The 20,426-nt window shown below is 42.3% G+C and overlaps 1 protein-coding gene across 3 annotated transcripts in view; it reads left to right on the plus strand.

The window, feature by feature from the left end:
- ptch2 (patched 2) overlaps window positions 1-5,556 on the plus strand; it is a 112,394-nt gene extending 106,838 nt beyond the window's left edge. For all 3 annotated transcript variants that reach the window (XM_087990536.1, XM_043699052.2, XM_087990537.1), the window contains exon 24: window positions 396-5,556. The gene's annotated coding sequence lies outside the window, so the exon portion shown is untranslated. The remainder of the gene's footprint in view (window positions 1-395) is intronic.
- The last annotated feature ends 14,870 nt before the right edge of the window (window positions 5,557-20,426 follow it).

Below are 20,426 nucleotides of genomic sequence, written 5' to 3' on the forward strand. Positions count from 1 at the left end.
TGAAGTGCAACTTAATCAGAATCAAAGAAAGATTTCCTTGCTGATGAAAATGCACAGGAAAGTTTGCCTCTAAACAAAACAATAGAATTTTTCAATAACTTCAAATTTACACTTTAAAAATGATTAAATGTACACTTTAACAGCAATCAAATAATTCTGATTGCAATAATAGGGATTCAAGAGAAAAGGAGACAGTATTTTAACTTTTTTCTCTTTGTAAATCTGTGGTTAGTTAAGAGAATAACATAATTTGTTTGGACATTATAATTTCACTGATTTTAGATGGTGAAACTCTGATTAACATAATAAGTGATGATGCTGATCATAAACATAGGTTATAACGTTTGTTCTTGGCTTTATGTTAACGATACCTTTAATGTTCACCTTATCTGCAGGTCGCCTCACATGCAAGTGGCAACCAAAGAATGCTAACATTCCCTCCACATCCCGATGTCCTTCAGCTCAAGAAACGTGTAAAACTGCCTATGTACATAAACTTCATGACAGAGACAGGAAATTTATATTAAAATATTAAGTTGCCGTTTAAATATATTTTAATACTAAAAAACAAAACAAACCTATTTAATGATGTACTGTATACTTCTGTATGATATACTGTGTAAAGCACCAGAAAATTCAGAGGCAGAGTTCTAATGAATGGTAAGATATGTAGTCTGTGTACAATGAAGAGAGTTTTTGTATCTTTGGGTTCAGATAAGTGATGATTGCTTGATTATTTTGCTGCTACTCTTTTTAAAACTTAATAGTTTATATAGATTAAAATTCTGCCACCACATCATTCCTTTACCCTGCACACCCCACCACCATTCCATCACAACTTTCTTTCTATGCAAGTACCTAGTTACATAGAATAGAATCCCTACAGTTTGGAAACAGGCCCTTCGGCCCAACACGTCCACACTGACCCTCCGAAGAGTAACCCATGCAGACCCATTCCCCTACATTTAAACCCTGACTAATGCACCTGACCTACCTAACCTGTACATCTTTAGGTCTTTACCATGAAAGATGTTTTACCAGTTTCAACAAATTACCATGGTTACCACAGCAGTTTGCTTTTCTCACAGGCTTGTGTATGGGGATGCCCAGATTGTACTGTAATGTTGTTAAAATTTAGTTTAGTGACCTAAACTGAATTCTTTTTTTTTAAAATGTCATCTTTTTTTCAAACACAAGTTCAAGAGTTCATAAAGACAGCTACCTGCCATAGTATAAAATGATTTTTCACCCTATCTCCTCCAACAATGATATCGTGAGCAATCTAGCCAAGTGTACTGTAATTACAGTGTGACTTAGCCTGTGGGCCAGACTATTAAGAGCATGCGGAGTAACATGAAGTTAAAGTCAGGCATTGTGATGAGGATTACAGAATGCAATTTCAAATAGATGAGCTGTTACCAATTATTGGGCATTTAGAGCAATTATAGCAAGCCTTCTGAACATTGAATACCAGACACAGTAGTTGAGTCGTACAGAATAGCAAGGTTCCAGCTTCAATCCTGGTCTGTGTTGAGTTAATTGGTACCGGCCAAGGCCATGGTGGGAGTAGTCAAATTAATCTCAGTGCTGTTGAATTATGGAGGAGACAATACTAAAATTTATTTTTCCTTCTCAGAGTGTTGACTCGTTGGTAAGGTGTGCTTCAGTAGATGCCTTTAAATACCCTATCCATATGATTGCTCTTCAATGTGTGAAATGTGACAGTTGGGTGAGATTAAGCTATTAGACATGATGGCCATAGTTACACTTGATTCTGTCCTTATCCACATGCACACATGCAGAGCTTGCTGAAAAGCTATCTGAGTCAAAAGTCTATAAGGAATTGAAAAAAGCAAAAAAAACCTGAATGATGGCCTAATGGAGATCTTTAAAATTTTTCAGGGTAGATAGATGTTTCCACTTGCGGGGCAGTCTGAAACTAAGGTCTAAAATTATAAGGTAGTCACAAATACATCCAGTAAGGAATTCAGAAGATGTTTTACTAGAGAAGGATGAAAATGTGGAACCTGCTACCACATGATCAGGTTGGGTAGAATAATTAGATGCCTTTAAGGGGAAGCTGGATTAGTACATGAGGGAGAAAGAAATAAAAGTAAATGTTGATAGGGTGAGATAAAGTACAATGGGAGGATGCATAGATGAACCATGAGCTCTGGTAGAGGCCAGTTAGACTAAACTGCCAGTTTAAGGAGAATTCATTGTAATTCCTTCATTAACTGAGAGGAGCTGGGATGAATTATGAAAGCCTCCCATTGATCTTAGCTAATTTAACACAGAAAGTGGACCAACATCTTGGTGTAAATAACTCACTAACCAGTCCATTTATCAGTTCAGCCATCAGGGCAGCTTTAACTTTTCTTCTGCTTTATAAATGTCAGGCATCTTGGTGTTAACCAGCAGGCAATGAATGATTCTATTAATTGCAGTACAGCTTTCATTGATCATTGCAATTGAGGTTTTGTTTAATTTTGTGCACCTTTCCATTTAGTTGTACTGTTTATATGAGTTTATTAGTGATGTCCTGCTCAAGAAGAATAACACTTTTCATATTTCTGTATTGCCAATATTGCTTTTGCAGTGCCACCCTTCCTAGCCCAATAAAAATAATTATGCCTGTGAGAAATTGCAAACTTGGACCCATGACCCACCATACCTTGTGAATAGTTATTTGGGCTTTCAGCTCAAACAACCTGACCAGTTTTGCTCCAACCATATAATACGTACATATACACGATATAACAGTTTAAGGGTCCTTTCTTTTCTAGAATTCTGCTTTCATTCTTAGTAGTTGTTAGTGTTTGATCTTCCATTTTCTTATAGGGTTTGTCAGACATTGTTTAAGGTACTAACAATTTGTCTAATTTGTAGTCCTGCTTATAAACTACAGCCAAAGCCACACTGAAACCTATTGTTTTTGACATTCTTGAGTCCTGTCTCCAAATTTAACTAATCTGAATTTTCCCTTCTGTATGAATATATCTCGAAAGACACCTAAATGAAACAAACAATGATTTGAAGTGTAGGCATTTTGGTAATCAACCTGCAATCTTCAAAACTATTATTAATTTCTTTATAGAATAACAAAAATCATAATTGCTTGAATACTATTGGTTATGATAATAGTGGTGATTTAAGCCGATTTATCTGTGGCCCACTTTGAAAATGCATTAAATCTAATTCTTTAAAACTGAATGATAAAGAGACTGAAGATTAGTTTCAAAAATTGGGTTATTTCACTGTTCCAATCATTCATTATTGCGTTAATGCAATTTAAATGTTGCCTGTGCATCTTCTCACAGCCATTGTGTTCTCATTGAATACGCAGCTCATTTAAGCACCAAATACTCAGTTTTCTAACCAGACTAAAGAGATTGGAGCCTCATAGCCAGTAAAAATGAATGAATGAATGAAAGTATTTTAATAGTTTTTTTTGCCAGGGGTGTTATATTTATATTTTTGTACAATTTTGAAAAAAAAAGGTGTTTGTCACAGAGGTACTTACCAACAAGGCTCTGGATCTTATGCTGAGCCACATGGTTTGAAATCGTTAGGATGTCCCATTAAACTACATTAACACACATGACATGCCATTTATACAATGCCATATACTTGAACCCACTAATCCCAACTCTTGACATAACACAGGAGAAGCTGGTAGGGTTTGTAGGTGTGTATCTAACTGTTGCCAATGTAGCAAATGCAAATTTTGTTAGAACAATTTAATTATTGAAATAGAACGGTTGCTTGCTTGAAATTTCAACATTAAGTATCAATTTTCTGAACTTATCTAGATTGATTTACTTTCTAACTTTATTTTACTTTTTTTCCCCTGCTTTTGAGGCCAGACATTTGGTGCACAGTCTAGTGTGGGTGGCTGTCCATAAATATGGCAAATGCCACTAGCAGGTGAAGCCCATCACTTACAAGAGTCCCTTACAATCTTCACTTTATCTGTTAGTTCCCATCTTTTGTCCCGTCTGTTCTTTGAAGTTAATCATTAAAACAATATCTGCTGGTTTTCAAATTCCAAAAGAAAATTGAATTGATCCTCTCCAATAAGGTCATTTTTTTAAAAAATTATTTTGAGATAGAAAATGAGAATACAAAATGGAGAATATAACTGGGCATTGTGATACAGTCCAATTTGTTAATGATTTTAAGTAATATTTTATAAAGTCAGTACATTGTGTTTAATTAATACATGTTTCCTGTGATCTCCCTCTTGTGGTTTTCAAACTTTTCTTTACACAGGATCCTCCAGAAATACAACTCTTAGATGCCACCTATACTCAATTCTGAAAAGTCTTCACTACCCAGATAAACCTAAGTGTTGCAGTTCTTTAATATGCAAGAACAGAAATGGCATACTGGTAGGCCATGAACACTGAAGTCTAATGATCTTACATTACCGTCATTAACCCCTAGATCTCCTGGACCCCAGTTTGAAAAACCTAAGTTTCTAGTCATCTTATACTATCTCTATAGAAAGCTACCCAGGGATCAATTGGTTACAGAACCTGGAATCCCAAGTGATCAGCATTCACAGTATCACTGCAGGAGTAGTTTCCACTCTATGTGAAGAAAGTTTTTGAATGAGAATTTATGCGATGTTAAAGTACAGAAGTGACGGAGCATTGAGAAACCATGTTAAATGTAGATAAACATGGCCATTTTGCCACAGAAATGAAATACCGAAAGTGACCATTGCATCAGCTTTTACTAGCTCCAAATTTTGCATCTTTCAAACCAGTCACAGGCACAGTTGACGATCCAGAGTTTTAAGGGTTCATCTCTGCGATTTGTCTAATCACTGCCAGTTCAACAAATGCAGGGAACTTTGTTTATTCTAGAACTTTTGTAAATGTATTTGAAGCAAAACGGGGCTGCTTCAACTTAAAAAAAATGTAAGTGTACAAATGCTGTATCTGTCTAACATGTGAGGGGAGAAAAGAGAAAAACATGTTTTTTATTGTAGATTCCAGTAGAAAATATGTCTTGTCTCTTTCTGTAAGGTAAAAATCTTGTAAATTGTAGTTACTGTAGCAGGAAAGAAAATATACCCTCCACATGAAAAAAAATCTAATCTGCTCATGTGGGCTATTTTTGGTTGATGGGTATATGTAATCACAGTTAAAATATTGTATGCCATATAAGTTATTTATATAAAATTTTTATTTTTGTAGTTGTACAGAAGTAGCCCTCTGACTGAAGTATATTTTTAAAGAGTAAATATATATTATTATATTATATATTGTTAATTGGGTTCATTACTAAGGTTTGGCGGCACACCTTCTCGTATACACTTCTGCAGAATGAAGGATGTGTACTGAACTGTTACTGTCTGAGTTGTCATCTTGTTTTGTTATGGCTCCTTGCATCCTATTCATTCCTGTTAATTGAGTTGATCATTTGGACATCCAGACATTGTGACCAATAAGCCTGCTCCTTGTGACTGTTATACTGCCATGTTTAGTCTCCCAGCACAATAGGAGATTAACTAACACAATAAAAATAAATATGAACCATTTAATCTAATGGTTGTCCTGTGTACTTTATCGCATTTTCAGCAGCTAAACAGTTCTTAAATTTTGAAGCATACTCACTATTATTTTATCTATCAGCTGGCATTTTCCTCAAAACATCATTTTAAATTTTCTCAATCAAGAAAAATAATTATCGTTATATCTGTGGGTACTTTTTTCAGTAAGAAGAGGTGAGTGTCACTGGCAAGGCCAGTGTTTATTGCCTATCCTTAATTGTCATTGAACTAAGTACCTTGCTGAACCATTTCAGAAAGGCATTTTACACTCAACTACATTGCTGTCAGTCAGAAGTCACAGGTAGACTGGACTGGGATAGTAGATTTCCTCTCCAGAATTAGATCTTTAATGTACCAGTTTCATTTTACAACAATCACCATGATGGTGTATTGGACAGCAAAGAAGGTTATCTCAGAGTACAATAGGATCTTGATCAGATGGGCCAATGGGCTGAGGAGTGGTAGATGGAGTTTAATTTAGATAAATGTGAGTTGCTGCATTTCGGAAAAGCAAATTAGAGCAGAACTTATACACTTAATGGTAAGGTCCTGGGGAGTGTTGCTGAAAAGAGTCCTTGGAGTGCAAGTTCATCATTCCTTGAAAGTAGAGTCGCAGGTAGATAAGATAGTGAAGAAGGTGTTTAGTATGCTGTCCTTTATTGGTCGGAGTTGGTAGGTCATGTTGTAGCTGTACAGGACATTGGTTAGGCCACTTTTGAAATGTTGCGTGCAATTCTGGTCTCCTTTCGGAAGAATGTAGTGAAGGGTTCAGAAAAGATTTACACGGATGTTGCTAGGGTTGGAGGATTTGAGCTATAGGTGAGGCTGAATAATCTGGGGCTGTTTTCCCTGGAGTATCAGAGGCTGAGGGGTGACCTTATAGACGTTTATAAAATCATGAGGAGCACGGATAGGGTAAATAGACAAAGTATTTTCCCTGGAGTGGGGGAGTCCAGAACCAGAGGGCATAGGTTTTGGGTGAGTGGGAAAAAAAATTACAAGGAACCTAAGGGGCAATTTTTTCACACAGAGGGTGGTGAATGTATGGAGTGAGCTGCCAGAGGAAGTGGTGGAGGCTGGTACAATGACAACATTTAAAAGTCATCTGGATGTGTATATGAATAGGAAGGGTTTAGAGGGATATGGTCCAAGTGCTTGAAAATAAGATGAGTATAGGTTAGGATATCTGGTCGGCATGGACGAGTTGGACCGAAGGGTCTGTTTCCTTGCTGTACATCTCTATGATTCTATGACAATTGGTTGCCAGGGTCACCATTTCTGAAACAAAAATTGCTGGGGATCTGGCAGCATCTGTGGACAGAATGTTTCAAGCCCAGTATCCCTGCTTCAGAACCAATCCTTCTTCAGTTCTTTGTATTATTTCGCTATTACTGAGACTGCTAATTTAAATTCCACCAACTGTCATGAAGCTGCCATTAGCCTGAGTCTCTGGATTACTAAACCAGTAACATTACCTCTATGTCACCATCACCCCAACATAGGTATAGCTACTGACTGAGGGGAAATCTGTACAGCTGCACTTTTGTGTTATTCTCCCAACCTTTGAGAAAGATCTTCACAAAAACTTGGTGCTACTGAATCTCAGAAAATAAAAAAAAGATACTTAGCAACATTACTTCCAGATAATAAAGTATATGCATGTCAGGCCACTAATACAGTCACATAACCATTACATGTATTTCATTCTAAAATGATCCTGTCAGTCAAATATATGAAACAGTGAATGATATGAATTGGTTATGGTAAAAGCCAAAGTGTAATTGAGGATCAGAATCTATCCAGAAAGCAAATATAATTCATGAGCTGTAAATCTCTTGCTCATGCAATAAAATGTAGGCATTCATATTTGCGTTACAAGTTCACAATTGGTGACTTTTTTTTCAAACTCCATTTGTGAGATTGGGTCATGCCTCTGGAGAATACATCCACCATCTGCTTTTCAAATCAAACCAGATGCTGCACAGTTTGTGAGATTCTGCATAGATGCTCTTTCTGATGGGTTTTTACATGGAAACCTGGGACAAGTTGCTTTATAATAGTGGAAGTATACAGCATGAGTGAGTATCTGTCCTGTCCATGTGACTATACACTTTAGAGGTATTGACAGAATTGTGACCATTTGCTTTGAAGTCATCTATCAAATGCAATTTGTAGCAATTAAAAATAACTAGGTTAACATTTATAAAGCATGTTTCACGTTCCCACCTATTCACCATTACCCATTCCCCCCTCCATTCTCCCATAACCCCCATTCTCCCCCTCTCCATTCACCACATACTCCATTATCATTCCCCCACAACCCAATTTCCCATTACCATCTCCCCTTTCTTCACGCTACCCTCCTCTTATTGATCTCATGGAGCAGTTGATGGAAGACAAGCAGAATGAACACCTAGTTTTCAATCAGCAGGAATCAGGCATCAGCAAGTAGTCAATTAAGCCACAGCTTCCAGTATAAAAATATGCAAACTTTTTAAAAGGCACACTGTTGTTAGCAATCAAGCTGGGCTCCATGGCAGCCATGCCTACTTCGGAACTCACAACCCCAAAATCTTGACTCCACTAGAGGCCAAGAGCTACATTTTGGGAAGTACTGCTTTATGTCCACGTGAGAGCGTAGGTTGGGCCCTAGCTGATAGCTCACCTGAAAGACATGTCACCGACAGTACAACATTTCATCAGTGTCTATGTTTCTAAGTGCTCCCCTTTGATCTCAGATGAATCTACTCATTTCCAATGCTGAAATAATTAAGCCAAACTGCAACAAGAGCTGTCCACACATTCAATTAGGAGAAAGTGAGGACTGCAGATGCTGGAGATCAGAGCTAAAAATGTGTTGCTGGAAAAGCGCAGCAGGTCAGGCAGCATCCAAGGAGCAGGAGAATCGACGTTTCGGGCATAAGCCCTTCTTCAGGCTTATGCCCGAAACGTCGATTCTCCTGCTCCTTGGATGCTGCCTGACCTGCTGCGCTTTTCCAGCAACACATTTTTCAGTCCATACATTTAATGCCAATCATTCTGTTAAAGGCATCATCGTACTCCAATTCGTTGCTAAATAATTCTTATGGAAAATCAGACACAACTGATAATTGGACAATCTGCTTATTCTGTAATGCACTGCTGCCCAATAAATGGTTATTGAAAAGGTGTACAATAGGGCGTATGAAATAACAGTATGTAGATAAAATTAATGCAAGCTATCAAATCCTGCAGTTCCACTGAATTTCAGAAACTGTTTAAGCTTCAATATAATGGTTTATAGCTTCATTGAAAATGCTTGATTGGATTATTGGCTTGTAGCTCACTCCCAGGCATCTATTATCCTTTGACCTTTTCACACATACCCTTTACATACCATCCAATTGTCCAGAACTGCTCCGCAGCTGCAATGGGTAATTACTTGGAAGTATTCTATTAGTTTTAGAATGAGTACTACAAGATTAGTTGTCATTCCTGGCATACCCTCCACAGCTGACATTCAGTCTGCGTACATGTTGTCCCCAAACATCAATGTTTCCTTAAAGTATGCGCAAAATATATTTAAACCAAAATAATCTGAATAAAATGAAGCTAGTTACACTTGTGAATAGCTCTTTATGGCCTTTAACGGTAGCAGGGAGGGTTTTGGTGCTCCCTATGTGAATGTGTTCCCACATGCATCCCATGTTCATTTAGATATTTCTCACGCAACAACTTATATTTCTATTTTAATGTTTAAAAATATCTCTCCGCATTTTATGGAGGCAGTTGATAATGAACCACATAAGATGCTACCAAGGCAGATGACCAAAAGCTTGATTAAGGAAATAATTTTTAAGGAGTGAGTCAAAGGAGAAAAGAGAGGTAAAGAGGTTTAGGATAGTTAAGCTTGTGGGGCCTATGCAACTGAAGCCCCAACAGAATCCTAGAATCCCATATGCCCATCAAGTCTGCACAGAGCCTCTGAAGAACATCCCGCCCATACTCCATAATTACCATGTCTAATGCACCTAACCTGCACGCTACTCAGCAATTATTTAGCATGGCCAATCCGCCTAACCTGCACATCTTTGGACTGTGGAGGAAACCAGAGTACCTGGCAGAAACCCAAGCAGACACAAGTAGAACAAAGAAACTTCACACAATCACCCATTGCTAGAATCGAACCCAGATTCTGCGAGGAAGTGGCACTAACCACTGTGCCACCCAATCGTGGGGACAATTAAAATTGTGGATATTTATGAGGCCAGTGGGCGGCACGGTGGCACAGTGGTTAGCACTGCTGCCTCACAGCACCAGAGACCCGGGTTCAATTCCCGCCTCGGGCGACTAACTGTACGGAGTTTGCACATTCTCGCCATGTCTGCGTTGGTTTCCTCCGGGTACTCCGGTTTCCTCCCACGGTCCAAAAAATGTGCAGGTTATGTGAATTGGCCATGCTAAATTGCCCGTGGTGTCAGGTGAAGGGGTAAATGTAGGGGAATGGGTCTGGGTGGGTTGCGCTTCGGCGGGTCGGTGTGGACTTGTTGGGCTGAAGGGCCTGTTTCCACATTGTAAGTAATCTAATCTAATCTAATTAGAGGAGAACATACCTCAGAGAGTTGTGAGTCTGGAGGAGATTTCACAGATAGGGAGATATGTGGCCATGGAGGAATTTGAAAATAAGAATTAGAATTTTGAATTTGAGGTCTTGCTTACCCAGGTGTAGGTCCATGAATACTGGGGTGATGGATGAATACAGAATGATGCAACAAGGACAAGGGCAGCATAATTTTAGATGGCCTTGTGTTTACAAACGTTGGAATGTGGTAAACTAACCTGGAGTATGTTGGAATAGTCAAGTCTAGAGAAAACATAGGCACACTAAGGAGTTGAGTCAAGAGTGGAGTTACAGAAATGGAAATAGGTGATTTTAAGTGATGGCATAGATATGTGACCTGAAACTAATTTCAGAGTTAATTATGACACAGAGTTTGCAAATAGTCTGGTTCTGTTTTCAGACAGTTGCTTGGAAAAGAAATGGAATCAGTAGCTAGAGATGGAAACTGAATACCTTTGGTCTTCCCATATTTAATTGGTTGGGGTCTTTGCTTTTCCAGTACTGAAATGTCAAATAAACAGGAAAGGCATTGAAGAGGTTGTGGTGAGGTGTCATCAATGTTCTTGTGAAAACTAATAATGTGATTTCGGACAATGTCACTAAATCACAGAGGGACAAACACTGTGTGTGTTTATGTGTGCATACGTGTGCGCAGTTGTAGGGTGTGGGGAGAGTCACCAAAGGTAGCAGTAGTATGAATTTGTTAAGGACAAATCATGTTTAGCTGACTTCCTGGTGTTTTTTTTTTGATGAAATGAATGGTTTGTGTTGCCTGAGGATGTGGCTCAGTGTTCTATTCTGCATGTTGGAAAGATGGCTATCCTTTTCTCTACTGGTAGTTTGTGCCTGTAATGGTTTCCACATACCAAATAGTGAGTGCTGTCTTACTCTATCATAGCTGAAAATATGTTGCTGGAAAAGCGCAGCAGGTCAGGCAGCATCCAGGGATCAGGAGAATCGACGTTTCGGGCATAAGCCCTTCTTCAGGAATGAGGAAAGTTTGTCCAGCAGGCTAAGATAAAAGGTATGGAGGAGGGATTTGGGGGAGGGGCGTCGGAAACGTGATAGGTGGAAAGAGGTCAAGGTGAGGGTGATAGGTCAGACTGGGGTGGGGGCGGAGAGGTCGGGAAGAAGATTGCAGGTTAGGAAGGCGGTGCTGAATTCGCTGGATTAGACTGAGACAAGGTGGTGGGAGGGGAAATGAGGAAACTGGTGAAATCCGAGTTCATCCCTTGTGGTTGGAGGGTTCCTAGGCGGATGATGAGGCGCTCTTCCTCCAACCGTCATTTTGTTGTGGTCTGGCGATGGAGGAGTCCAAAGACCTGCATATCCTTGGTCTTTGGGAGGGGGAATTGAAATGTTGAGCCACAGGGTGGTTGGGTTGGTTGGTCCGGGTGTCCCAGAGGTGTTCTCTGAAACGGTCCGCAAGTAGCCGGCCTGTCTCCCCAATATAGAGGAGGCCACATCGGGTGCAGAGGATGCAATAGATGATGTGTGTGGAGGTGCAGGTGAATCTGTGGCAGATATGGAAGTTTCCTTTGGGGCCTTGGAGGGAGGGAGGGGGGAAGTGTGGGCGCAAGTCTTGCACCTCCTGCGGTTGCAGGGGAAGGTGCCGGGAGTGGAGGTTGGGTTGGTGGGGGGTGTGGACCTGACGAGGGAGTCACGGAGGGAGTGGTCTTTACGGAATGCTGATAGGGGAGGGGAGGGAAATATATCCTTGGTGGTGGGGTCCGTTTGGAGGTGGCGGAAATGACGGCGGATGATGCGCTGAACATGGAGATTGGTGGGGTGGTAGGTGAGGACCAGTGGGGTTCTGTCCTGGTGGCGGTTGGAGGGGCGGGGCTCAAGGGCGGAGGAGCGGGAAGTGGAAGAGATGCGGTGGAGGGCATCGTCGACCACGTCGGGGGGGAAAAATTGCGGTCCTTGAAGAAGGAGGCCATCTGGGTTGTGCGTTTTTGGAACTGGTCCTCCTGGGAGCAGATGCGGCGGAGTCGAAGGAATTGGGAGAATGGGATGGCGTTTTTACAGGGGGCAGGACGGGAGGAGGTGTGGAGTCGGTCGGTTTGTAGTAGATGTCCGTGTTGATTCGGTCGCCTGAGATAGAAATAGAAAGGTCGAGGAAGGGGAGGGAGGAATCTGAGACTGTCCAGGTGAATTTGAGGTCGGGGTGGAAGGTGTTGGTGAAGTGGATGAACTGTTCAACCTCCTCGTGGGAGCACGAGGCGGCGCCGATACAGTCATCGATATAGCGGAGGAAAAGGTGCGGGGTGGGGCCAGTGTAGTTGCGGAAGATGGATTGTTCCACATATCCTACAAAGAGGCAGGCATAGCTGGGGCCCATGCGGGTGCCCATGGCTACTCCTTTCGTTTGGAGGAAGTGGGAGGATTGGAAAGAGAAGTTGTTCAGGGTGAGGACCAGTTCAGTCAGTCGAAGGAGGGTGTCAGTGGGAGGGGACTGGTCGGTACGGCGGGAATGAAAGAAGCGGAGGGCTTTGAGTCCTTCGTGATGGGGGATGGAGGTGGTCCTTCGTGATGGGGGATGGAGGTGTGTCCTTCGTGATGGGGGATGGAGGTGGTCCTTCGTGATCGGGGATGGAGGTGGTCCTTCGTGATGGGGGATGGAGGTGGTCCTTCGTGATGGGGGATGGAGGTGGTCCTTCGTGATGGGGGATGGAGGTGGTCCTTCGTGATTGGGGTTGGAGGTGGTCCTTCGTGATGGGGGATGGAGGTGTGTCCTTCGTGATGGGGGATGGAGGTGTGTCCTTCGTGATGGGGGATGGAGGTGATGGAGGGTGTCAGTGGAGTACCCTTCCACTGACATCCTCCTTCGACTGACTGAACTGGTCCTCACCCTGAACAACTTCTCTTTCCAATCCTCCCACTTCCTCCAAACGAAAGGAGTAGCCATGGGCACCTGCATGGGCCCCAGCTATGCCTGCCTCTTCGTAGGATATGTGGAACAATCCATCTTCCGCAACTACACTGGCCCCACCCCCCACCTTTTCCTCCGCTATATCGATGATTGTATCGGCGCCGCCTCGTGCTCCCACGAGGAGGTTGAACAGTTCATCCACTTCACCAACACCTTCCACCCCGACCTCAAATTCACCTGGACAGTCTCAGATTCCTCCCTCCCCTTCCTCGACCTTTCTATTTCTATCTCAGGCGACCGAATCAACACGGACATCTACTACAAACCGACCGACTCCCACAGCTACCTGGACTACACCTCCTCCCATCCTGCCCCCTGTAAAAACGCCATCCCATTCTCCCAATTCCTTCAACTCCGCCGCATCTGCTCCCAGGAGGACCAGTTCCAAAAACGCACAACCCAGATGGCCTCCTTCTTCAAGGACCGCAATTTTTCCCCCCCGACGTGGTCGACGATGCCCTCCACCGCATCTCTTCCACTTCCCGCTCCTCCGCCCTTGAGCCCCGCCCCTCCAACCGCCACCAGGACAGAACCCCACTGGTCCTCACCTACCACCCCACCAATCTCCATGTTCAGCGCATCATCCGCCGTCATTTCCGCCACCTCCAAACGGACCCCACCACCAAGGATATATTTCCCTCCCCTCCCCTATCAGCATTCCGTAAAGACCACTCCCTCCGTGACTCCCTCGTCAGGTCCACACCCCCCACCAACCCAACCTCCACTCCCGGCACCTTCCCCTGCAACCGCAGGAGGTGCAAGACTTGCGCCCACACTTCCCCCCTCACCTCCCTCCAAGGCCCCAAAGGAAACTTCCATATCTGCCACAGATTCACCTGCACCTCCACACACATCATCTATTGCATCCTCTGCACCCGATGTGGCCTCCTCTATATTGGGGAGACAGGCCGGCTACTTGCGGACCGTTGCAGAGAACACCTCTGGGACACCCGGACCAACCAACCCAACCACCCTGTGGCTCAACATTTCAATTCCCCCTACCACTCCACCAAGGATATGCAGGTCTTTGGACTCCTCCATCGCCAGACCACAACAAAACGACGGTTGGAGGAAGAGCGCCTCATCTTCCGCCTAGGAACCCTCCAACCACAAGGGATGAACTCGGATTTCACCAGTTTCCTCATTTCCCCTCCCACCACCTTGTCTCAGTCTAATCCAGCGAATTCAGCACCGCCTTCCTAACCTGCAATCTTCTTCCCGACCTCTCCGCCCCCACCCTAGTCTGACCTATCACCCTCACCTTGACCTCTTTCCACCTATCACATTTCCGACGCCCCTCCCCCAAATCCCTCCTCCATACCTTTTATCTTAGCCTGCTGGACAAACTTTCCTCATTCCTGAAGAAGGGCTTATGCCCGAAACGTCGATTCTCCTGTTCCCTGGATGCTGCCTGACCTGCTGCGCTTTTCCAGCAACACATTTTCAGCTCTGATCTCCAGCATCTGCAGACCTCACTTTCTCCTCAAAGATTACTCTATCATAATTCTGCAAGCTCACTTATCTACATTAATGTATTTAATACTGCTGACTGTAAGTATATCTCTCTAAAACAGATTAGTCTACCCTTTCTTCACATTCTCTTTCATGTTTCTGATGTCACTGTTATATATATCACCATCTCCTTTTCATATCCATTTTAACTATGTTACAGTAAAAGCGAGAGTTGATTGGGGAATACATCATTTTCTATAAGGACAGCTTGTGTCCATCACAATGACAACACAAATCACCACCAGCCCTCTGCTTGCCCTGAACATGTTGATGTGCATTCATAGGAATAGTGGCATGGACGAGCAATGATTGCAAAGAAGCTTCCTCTCATGACTGTGCCTCCAATGTGGTATTGCATATGATGCAACAAAAATTATTTTATATCCTGATATATAAGCAAGGGATGGATATGTGGAACGAAAACAGAAATTGCTTGAGAAACTCGACAAGCCTGGCAGCATCTATGGAGGTAAAGCGGAATTAATGTTTTGAGTCCAGTGACCTTTCTTTTGATGTTCTGAAGAAGTGTCACTGGACCCAAAACATGACCTCTGCTTTCTCTCCATACAAGATTATGGACTTGTTATATTTCTCCAGGAATTTTTGTTTATGTTTCAGATCTTCAGCATTGACAGGTCTTCGCTTTGTTAAGGGTGGATATCATGGTATTGACAAATCCAACAGATATTAATTACAACTATTATATAGAAGCATACAAATATTAAATGCATTATATTACATTCCTCAAGCATATAGAGTCCCATACAGTCATAGAGATGTACAGCACGGAAACAGATCCTTTGGTTCAACTTGACCATGCCAACCAGACATCCGAACCTAATCCCATCCTATTTGTCAGCACTTGGCCCATATCCCTGAAAACCCTTCCGATTCATATACCCATACAGATGCTTCTTAAGTGTTGTAATTGTACCAATCTCCACCACTTCCTCTGGCAGCTCATTCCACATATGCACCACCCTCTGCATGAAAAAGTTGCCCTTTCGGTCCCTTTTAAATTTTTCCCCTCTCACCCTAAACTGATAAATGTCTGAACTAATGCTAAGCTATTAAAGGATCATGCTTTTTGTAGTGTAATTCTTCAAGTGATCTGAGATAAGATGGAGTCCAAGATATTTACTGCAATGGAGAGCCAGAATCGCACTCAAATTGGAAGAGGTTTTGTTCTCATTAGCTTGGTGGATGTTAATGATAATGCTCCAGAATTCCCAATGGACTATGAAACATTTGTATGTGAGTATTCCAACCATGGTAAGGTAAGGAACTGCCCCACATTACATTGATATAACATTCACTCTGTTCAGGGAATGTGTTTCCATAGCTATATATCTGCATCGTTTCATTCAGCTTGATGTTAACTCCATTCATTTATTCATGCACTCTCACCTTTGAATCAATACTTGCTGGTTCAATTCCCACTCCAGGATTTCAGTATGTAACAAGTTGGTGAGAGAGGAGTTGCTTCTGAGTATGGAGGAGTCAGTTCACGGGATAGTTGGTTTGAAATGCCAACAGAGTGGGTTCAATTCCCATGGCAGCTGAGGTTCTCTAACTGAGGTCCTCCTTCTCTATCTCTCCTCATCCCTTAGGCCAATTGACCTTCAGGTTAAACCATCACCAGTTGTCTCTCTCTAATGAAAGAACAGCCCTATGGTTCACTAGCGCAGGTCGATAGGATAGTGAAGAAGGCGTTTGGTATGCTTTCCTCTGTTGGTCAGAGTATTGAGTACAGGAGTTGGAATATCATGTTCAGGACATTGGTTAGGCCACTTTTGGAATATTATGTGCAGTTCTGATCTCCTTCCTTTCAGAAGGATGTTGTGAAATTTGAAAGGGTTCAGAAAAGATTTACAAGGATGTTGCCAGGGTTGGAGGGTTTGAGCTATAGGGAGAGGTTGAATAGGCTAGGGCAGTTTTTCATTAGAGGCTGAGGGGTGACCTGATAGAGGTTTATAAAATCATGAGGGGCATGAATAGGGTAAATAAACAAGGTCTTTTCCCTGGGATGAGGGAGTCCAGAACTAGAGGGTATAAGTTTAGGGTGAGAGGGTAAAGATGTAAAAGAAACCTAAGCAGCAACTTTTTCATGCAGAGGGTGGTGTGTGTGTGGAATGGGCTCCGAGAGAAAGTGGTGGAGGCTGGGACAATTACGACATTTAATAGGCACCCAGGTGTGTATATGAATAGGAAAGGTTTGGAGGCATATGGGCTGGGTGCTAGCAGGTGGGACTAGATTGGGTTGGGATATCTGGTTGGCATGGACGAATTGGACCGAAGGGTCTGTTTCCATGCTGTACATCTCTGTGATATCCTCAGAATGTATGTCATGATATAGTGATGATGTAATCGGTGTATCTCTTAAAAGGTATGCTGACATAACATAGTATTCCCTACCTCATCATCTTACGCATTAAGAAGATAGATGTAAAGGAAAGAACAAAAGTTGGATGAAACAAGAAACAAGAAAGTTTTAGAGAAAGTTGCCGAAGGGAAGAGTCAACTGAGCTGGAAATGATCACTGTTTCTTTCTCCACAAATACTGGCGGGTCAAATGAGTTTCTACAGCACCTTCTGTTTTTGTTTCAGAACTCTAGCATCTGCAGTGTTTTGCTTTTGGTTTAGAAACATGGATAAATTGGATGTGTAGACTGCACTTTACAAGAACTGTAGAGAGCAAGAGGTGAGAGAACAGTGAAGGCAGAGTTTGAGAAAATAACAATTTTACATTTGCTCTTGCATTAATTTTCCTCACCAGCCAACGTGTCACAGTTAAGAGAATGTTTGAAACAGGCTGTACCAGGAACTAAGCCTCACCAATTACAGTGAAAACATCACTTTAAACACCGGGATGCAGTGCTGCACGACAAGTTTTCTGGCGCCTGTGACTGTGTTGAGAAATACTTGGCAGCCATTTATTTTCAGTGTATGACATGGAGTTTTTTTTTAATGGGTAGGTTACCCTCTTCCCACACACAGCGAAGTGACTCTCCAACTTCAAGACAAGTGATCACTGTTTGTCACATAATTTGACCCAACAAACAGGTCTTTGAGTGACATGCTTTGACATTCTTTCAAAGCAGATGGTTTAATCTAGGTGGTACGATCTTTTTAAGGAGCCAGCTTGCAGTCTCAAACATTCGCTTCTTAACAAAAGTGAGGGAGAGACAACAAAAGGACTGACACTTGATCTCCAGTCATTACTACTTGGGTGGTCGGGTTGAAGGACTATTATTATGCTTGGAAGAATGGAGCCTGATTACAGACAATGAACTGATTTTGCCTGTGGGTAATTATTTTTTTCTCTCTCTCATTTCGCTCCTTATTTCCTTCCTGCTTTGTTTCTACACTTATTGTGATGTGTGACAAAGGTTGGGTTTGACGCATTCACTTGCTTTGCCATCCAGAGTGGATTTTTCTAAATGCTGATTAGCATTTGGGGACTGCAGTAGGACAGTGAGAGGCCTACATAGGTTTTGCACAGAACTTAACACATCACCTGGCCGCCAGCAGCTGCCAGCTTTTCTTGTGCACACTTAATTATAAAAAGCTGTTGAAACACTCAAATTGGGATCCATGGATATTTAGTTTTACACCACAGAAATCGTCAGAATTAACCATTTTTTAAAGCTGGGGTCAAAATCATCTGACTGAAAGAAATTATATAATTGTTAATGCTTCATCGGCCATTAAGTATCTCAGACATGTTCAAACGTTCCAGGTACTGTTTGGGAAATATATATTGCTCACATTACCTTGAGGGGTGTTCTCATAGTACAACATGTCCGGTACATTACCCTCAAGTCAAGGAATCAACCCTAGTTCAATTAAGTTAAAAATCACACAACACCAGGTTATAATCCAACAGGTTTATTTGGAAGCACTAGCCTTCGGAGCGCTGCTCCGTCATCAGGTGGTTGTCGGAAGGAGCTGCACTCTGAAAGCCACTGCTTCCAATTAAATGTGTTGGACTATAACCTGGTGTTGTGTGATTTTTAACTTTGTACACCCCAGTCCAACACCAGCACCTCCAAATCATGACCAGTTCAATTAAGAATGCAAGGGAGCATATCAGGATAGCACCAGCCATACATACAAATGAGGCATAACCTGGTGAAGCATAAACGGGACTAATTACATGTCCAAGATTGGATGTAGCATGTGATAGACAAAGCTAATTATCCCACAAACAATTAAACAGATCTATTGAAGCTCAAAGACCTATTGAATCCAGTTGCGCGGGGTGTTGAACAATTGAATGACTAACCAGAGGAGGAAGCTCCACAAACATTTCCATCTTTCATGATGGGACAACTCAACACATCAGTGCAAAAGGCAAGTCTGAAGTACTTACAACCATCTTCATCGAGAAGTGTCAAGTTCATATTCCATTTCGACTTCCTCCAGGGGTCCCCAGCATCGTAGACACAGGCTCAAGCAATTCGATGGATTATAATGAAACAGCTGACGACATGAATCCTGCCAAATCTATTAGAATCCGGCAGCATCCCAGCAGGGGTATTGAAAATTGACACTAGAATTAGGCAAATTCCTAATCAAGCTGGTTCAGTCTTGCCACAACCCTGGCATCTACCCAGCAATATGGAGAATTGCCCAGGTAGATCACAGGACAAACCAATCCAGACAATTATCACATTATCAGCCTACTCTTATAGATTCATAGAGTCATAGAGATGTTAAGCATGGAAACAGAATCTTCAGTCCAACTCATTCATGCCGACCAGATATGCTCACTTAATCGAGCCCCATTTGCTAGCGTTTGGCCCATATCCCTCTAAACCCTTCCTATTTAAGTACCCATCCAGATGCCTTTTAAATGTTGTAATTCTACCAGCCTCCACCACTTCCTCTAGCAGCTCACTCCATACATGCACCACCCTCTGTGTGAAAAAAATTGCCCCTAGGTCTCTTTTAAATTTTTCCCCTCTCACCCTAAACATATGCCCTCTAATTCTGGACTCCCCCAACCCAGGGAAAATACCTTGCCTATTTACCCTATCTGTGCCCCTCATGGTTTTATAAATCTCTATAAGGTCACTCCTCAGCATCCAAAGGCTTCAGGGATAATAACCCCAGCCCATAGCTCAAATCCTCCAATACTGGCAACATCCTCGTAAATCTTTTCTAAAGCCTTTCACAACATCATTCCAATAGGAGGAAGGCCAGAATTGCACACAATATTCAAAAGTGGCCGAATCAGTATCCTGTACAGCCACACATGACCTCCCAACTCCTTTACTCAGTGCTTCGAGCAATAAAGGAAAGCATATCAAATGCCTTCTTCACTATCCTATCTACCTGCAACTCCACCTTCAAGGAACTGTGAACTTTGTTCAGCAACACTCCCGGGGACCTTACCACTAAGTGTATGAGTCCTGCTCTGATTTATCTTTCCAGAATGCAACACCTCATATTTATCTAAATTAAACTCCATCTGCCACTACTCAGCCCATTGGCCCATCTGATCAAGATTCTGTTGTACTCTCAGGTAACCGCTGCTGAGTACACCTCTAATCTGCAAATTAACTATACCTCCTGTGTTCATGTCCAAATCATTTATATAAATGATGAAAAGCAGTGGACCCAACACCAATCCTTATGGCACACCACTGGTCACAGACCTTTAGTCGGAAAAACAGCCCTCCACCACCACTCTCTGTCTTCCACCTTCAAGCTAGATCTGTATCCAAATAGCTAGTTCTCCCTGTATTCCATGAGATCTTACCCTGCTAATCAGTCTACCATGAGGAACCTTGTTGAATGTCTTACTGATAGATCACATC

The sequence above is a fragment of the Chiloscyllium plagiosum genome, unplaced genomic scaffold (assembly GCF_037043375.1).
Source record: "Chiloscyllium plagiosum isolate Xiang-an unplaced genomic scaffold, Cpla_swu_hap1 HiC_scaffold_9, whole genome shotgun sequence".
Taxonomy (NCBI): Eukaryota; Metazoa; Chordata; class Chondrichthyes; order Orectolobiformes; family Hemiscylliidae; genus Chiloscyllium; species Chiloscyllium plagiosum.